We start from the raw sequence: 5,965 nt of genomic DNA on the forward strand, positions 1-5,965 counted from the left end.
CGCGTGCGCGTCTGCTTGTCTGTGCGTTCTCTTTCCAGCTTGGACGCGCTTTTAAATGGAATACCTCCGCTTTTTTTTTTTTTTTTTTTTTTTTGTTCTGCCATTTTATTATTTTTTATTTATGTCCATGTCGTAAATTTTAAATACAATCACGTGCTGGGTGTAAATGATGCGGTTATATAACTACTACCTGCATACATAGCTACCTAGGTAATAGATAGGTACCAGTACCTACATAGGTTCGGTAGTAGATACCTGTAATATACTTAGGTATTGGGAGAATAACTAGATTACCTAACTACAAGGTACCTACATTAATTTATTATCCAGTTCTCAATAATCCACGTTTGACTGTATCAAATTCCCCCTTTTCTGACTTTTTTCCTCCATCTCTCCCCCTTCTCATTATATCCCTGATTTATCCCCCCCCCCCCCCTTTGCTTCTTTGCTGTAACATCAATAAGATGGAAAAGAAGAGGATAGTGGTAGAAGAAAGAGAGAAAAGAAAGAGGAAGAGTGAAATGAGGGAAATGAAAGAAGGGAGAGTTAAAGAAAAAGTAGAGAGGGGGGAAAAGGATGGAATAGGAGAGAGCTAGAAGAGAGAGTGAAAGGAAGGGAGCGAAAGAAAGAAAAGAGGGGAAGAGATTACGGAGGTGAAAGGAAGGGAATAAAATAAGGAGGAGAAGGGAAAAGAATAAGGAGGAGAAACAGAAAGAAAAGGGAGAGAAGGAGAAAAAGGAGGGAGGGAGGGATAAGGTTGAAATATAATAAAGAGATTTGAATATCGCTTTATAGTCTACTTTTCTACCTTCTTGAACTCTTTGTTTCCCTTCTTTATTTCTCTCCCTCGAGAGGGGAAAGAATAAGGAGGAGAAGCAGAAAGAAAAGGGAGAAAAGGAGAAAAGGGAGGGAGGGATAAGGTTGCAATATAATAAAGAGATTTGAATATCGCTTTATAGTCTACTTTTCTACCTTCTTGAACTCTTTGTTTCCCTTCTTTATTTCTCTCCCTCTCCCTCTCTCCCTCTCCCCCCTCTCTCTCTCTCTATTTTTAGCCTTTTATATCTTTTTCTACGGATTCCCTCTCCCTCTACCCTCGGTGTTTCTTTCTCTTTCTTCTCCTCTTCCATTTCTCTACGTATTCTAATCTTTTCTTCTTCTTCTTCTCCTTCTTCTTCTTCTAATCTTCCCCTCCGCCTTTCCCGCTTTTATCTTGTAGTCAAGTTTACTCTGACTTTATCCAAATTCTCTAAATATTATCCAGCCCTTTGTCGACAGTCTCTTTTTTGATTGTACTTTAGTTGATATTAGCTACTTCTTTTATATCTTTTTTGATTTTGCCCTTTTTTGTGCTTTTACCTTTGCTTTGATCTCGACTTAGGCAGTCTTTTCGAGTCTTTTTGTTTCGTTAACCAGTTTTTGGTTTATCTCTTTTTTGTTTTATTTTCATCTATTGCTATTATTTTTTCTTCAATCAAGTTCTTCAATCGAGTATTATTTCTTTTTTCAGTTCAGTTTGTTTCAAGCTGTGGGTATTTTGAACTGATCCTCACTCAAACTTTTACTATTTCATTAGCGAGGGAAATTTTAGGCTGGTATCCTCCCTGTTTAACGTCCCCCAGCCAGACTAAGCTGGTCTACTCCCTGTTTAACGTCCCCCAGCCAGACTAAGCTGGTATACTCCCTGTTTAAAGTCCTCCAGCTAGACTAAGCTGGTCTACTCCCTGTTTAAAGTCCTCCGGCTAGACCAAGCTGGTCTACTCCCTGTTAAAAGTCCCCCAGCCAGACTAAGCTGGTCTACTCCCTGTTTAAAGTCCCCCAGACAGATCATTTCATATTCTCTTTTATTCTATCCTATGTAATTCTATTCTATTTTTTATGTATTCTATTATTTTCTTAGCAATTTTCCTCCGTTGTTTTAAACCACTTTGCAAATGTCAGCAAACCCATCTCAATCTCAGTATACTTATTACGAAATAAAGGACATAACAGATTTGATAGGGAGCCAAAATCTTTCCCCCGTGTACAGTCAGTATTTTTTTCTTCTCCTGCTCCTCCTCCTCCTTCTTCTTCTTCTTCTTCTTCTTCTCCTCCTCCTCCTCCTTCTTCTTGTTCTTATCCTCCTCCTCCTTCTTCTTGTTCTTCTCCTCCTCCTCCTTCTTCTTCTTCTCCTCATCCTTTTTCTTGTTCTTCTTCTCCTCCTTCCTCGTCTTCTTCCTTTTTCTTCTTCTCCTCCTCCTTCTTCTTCTTCTCCTCCTTCTTCGTCTTCTTCTCCTCCTCTTCCTCCTTCTTCTTCTCCTCCTCCTCCTTTTTCTTGTTCTTCTTCTCCTCCTTCTTCGTCTTCTTTCTTCTTCTTTTCTTGTTGTTGTAGTTCTTCTTTGTTTTCTTCTTCTCTTCCTTCCTCGTCTTCTTCCTTTTTCTTCCTCTCTTTTATTCTTATTGTTGGTAGTTCTTCTTCTTTTCAGTATCCTCCTTCTTCTTTCTTTCTTTTTCGACTCTAACAGCAGCAAGGTATAATGTTCTGTCTCTCTCTCTCTCTCTTTCTTCCTTCCTTCCTTTTTTTTCTCGGTGTCGCCATCTGTCTTTACCACTCCTTTACTGCCCCCTACTCTCTCTCTCTCCTTCCTTTCATCCCTCTCTCTCTCTCCTCCCATCTCTCTCTCTCTCTCTTTCTCTCCTCTCTATCTTTCTCTCTATTGTTCAGTTCTGTCCAATCCCATATCTTTTTCAAGATTATTTTATTAATATTTTCCATGGAATTCTTCCCTCTTCCCTCTCTCTCTCTCTCTCTCTCTCTCTCTCTCTCTCTCCTTTTCTCTCTTTGACAAGTCTGACCCCATTCCTGTCATAATTTACCCTCGATCTCTTTCTCTCTCCCTCCCTTCTATATCTGAATTTTCTCTCTCCCTCTTTCTCTTCTCTCCCCCCCTCCCTATATCTAAATTTTCTCTCTCTCCTTTTTATCTGTTCCTCGTTCCCTCCTCATATCTGTGGATTTTCTATTTCCATCCTTCATTTTCATCTTCTTTCCTTCTCCAGATAACAGTAAATGTTGAATTCTGTAAAAAGGAAAGAAAGAAAAAAAAAAAAAAAAAAAAAAAAAAAAAAAAAAAAAATAGCTAACGAAAGAAATATTATGTTGATGGAGATATACATATCTTTTGGGTTTGATTAGAAAGAACTGTGTAACAAGGGAGGTCTTATCATCCCGAAATCGAAGAGAGAAGAATATTTATTAGCATAAGAGAAAACCAGCCGTTCCGAGAACGAACCTTATCTGTTCAGGATAAAGTTAACCCTAGGTGGGAATCGAACCCGTGACCTAGCGTTTAAAAAACTACAAGGCTGATGCTCCACTCACCAAGGTGACTCTGGCTCCATTATTTATTAATGATGATGCCCTTTTAACCCTTTCACCCCTAAAGGGACAATACGTCCCACAGAAACATGATTTTTAAAATGGGATGTATCGTCCCAGACCTATCGAAAAAATTCCGTTCTCAGTCTTTTTCAAATGTTTTTTTTTTTTTTTTTTTTTTTTTTTTTTTTTTTAACCCATCAAAAAAAAACAACAGAAAAAAATATTTAAGACCTCAGTAAAATTCACTAGGCTAACATGTCTGGTTTTGACTCCAGATCGATTTTTGCTCAGTAATTCTAGGAGGACATAAAACTTTGTAGAGGTCTTATTTGTAGCCCAAATAATAATGCCTGATCAGAAAAAAATTGAAAGACTTTTTTTCTAAAATAGGTAAGTCGGGGTGAAAGGGTTAAACTCTTCAATTATTTATGGGACCTCTAGGCCCAGCTGGGTTAAAGGTAATCAAGTTTTACAAACTATGCCTGAATATAAAATTATAAGGTAGGCACAATATTAAGGTAATAAAATGATTATATTTTTCGTTTATAAATTCACCCCTCTCTTAGCGAAAATTCTCATATATATATTCTACCTACTTATGGGATCATATTATTATGTAAGAATGTTACTCTTACTACTGAATGTAATGGTATTATAGTGTGTTCAGATCAATGTGACAGCAAAAAAATAGGCATTGTTGCCAAACATGTCACATGTGCAATGGTAGAGAATCTTTAAAAGGGGAAGCTATTGTGCACAGTGCTTCCTCCGACAGTGAAACAAAGTCAGGTGAGGCGATATCCACCTTACCTGTTCTGGAATCCAACCTCTGAACTTAGAGCTACCTCTGCATTTTAAAACAACAATGTAAGGATTTTTTGCAATCTGATTGGTTCCTTCATTTTGGGTTGATGACTCATTGCTGCCACATTGATCTGGATGAACTATAGGTACCTACCTGCCTGCAGCGGGTGTAAATTTCTCAGTACCAGTACCTACCTATACCTACTTGTACTTTAGAACTTTACTGAAAGCAATTTCTTACTTACAGGGTAGAGAAAATTAATTCCAACTGTGGAGCATCGTCGCATTATTGGTAGGGCAGACTCCATAGGTATGTAGGAAGGAAGAGCGGTCGATTTCTTTTCAAACCATAACATAAAGGACGGTGGAAGAAGAAGAAGAGGAGGAGGAAGAAAAAGAAAAGGAGAAGGAGAAGGTACGAATAATTTTGTCAGGCAATAAAATTTACGACAAGATAACACAACAACACCTTATAAACATTAAAGCGAGAGAGAGAGAGAGAGAGAGAGAGAGAGAGAGAGAGAGAGAGAGGGCTCTCTCTCTTTCTCTCCTCTCTATCTTTCTCTCTATTGTTCAGTTCTGTCCAATCCCATATCTTTTTCAAGATTATTTTATTAATATTTTCCATGGAATTCTTCCCTCTTCCCTCTCTCTCTCTCTCTCTCTCTCTCTCTCTCTCTCTCCTTTTCTCTCTTTGACAAGTCTGACCCCATTCCTGTCATAATTTACCCTCGATCTCTTTCTCTCTCCCTCCCTTCTATATCTGAATTTTCTCTCTCCCTCTTTCTCTTCTCTCCCCCCCTCCGTATACCTATCTAAATTTTCTCTCTCTCCTTTTTATCTGTTCCTCGTTCCCTCCTCATATCTGTGGATTTTCTATTTCCATCCTTCATTTTCATCAGAAGCATAAAAGAGAGTGAGATAAAAGGTGAAAAAGTAAGCAAGCTATTGAAAAAAATACAGAGAGAAGAATGGGAGAAGAAAAGAAAGGAGAAAAGGGAGCGATAAAAATTAAATTATGGGCGATATTACATAAAATAAATATTAGGAAAATAAAAAGGAAGAAGGAGGAGGAGGAGAAAGAGGAGAAGGAGGAGGAGGAGGAAGAAGAAGAGAAATTGACAAAAGCATGGCATGTTCTTGGCACTATAGCAGGGGTTTCCAACTTCCATATGTATGCGGGCCACATTCTACATTGGGAGGTACTTTTCGGGCCTCATATTTATGTACATAGAGTAGCACCCTCCCCCCCCAAATTTTCAGAAATGCAACACCTAAAACCGCCAAAAAGCGGCTGAAATGCCGCCAAGCGTTGCACCGATCTTAATCAAAAGTTTCGTGTCGCATCCTTGTCACATTTGACAGCTGCATGCCAAATTTCAAGTCTCTAGCTCTTACCGTTCTCGAGATTTCTTGTTTACGGACGGACAGACAGACAGACAGACACACGGACCAATGGCTGAAACTTTGTATTTAGGCTCTAGGGACCTCAAAACGTTTTTTGGCACTAAAAACTGACCATCGAAAATTTGACCCGATTACATTACTTTCCTTCCTATAGGATAAGGGAAGTAAAAATAGGTATAGGTACTATAAGCCTAAAATCACCATCTGACCTGAGAAAGTTAAAAAAAGGGAGAAAAGTTAAAAACATTACTTTCCTTCCCATAGGATAAGGAAAGTAAAAAAGGGGAAAAAACGGGAAGTTCGGGTGGGGGGAAAAACATGGAAAAACGAGAAAAAAATGAGCATTTTCGAATATGAAGTGGGAAAACCTGAGCTGAAAATTCGCTTTTTCCC

This window comes from Diaphorina citri, unplaced genomic scaffold (genome assembly GCF_000475195.1).
Source record: "Diaphorina citri unplaced genomic scaffold, Diaci psyllid genome assembly version 1.1 scaffold690, whole genome shotgun sequence".
Lineage (NCBI taxonomy): Eukaryota > Metazoa > Arthropoda > Insecta > Hemiptera > Psyllidae > Diaphorina > Diaphorina citri.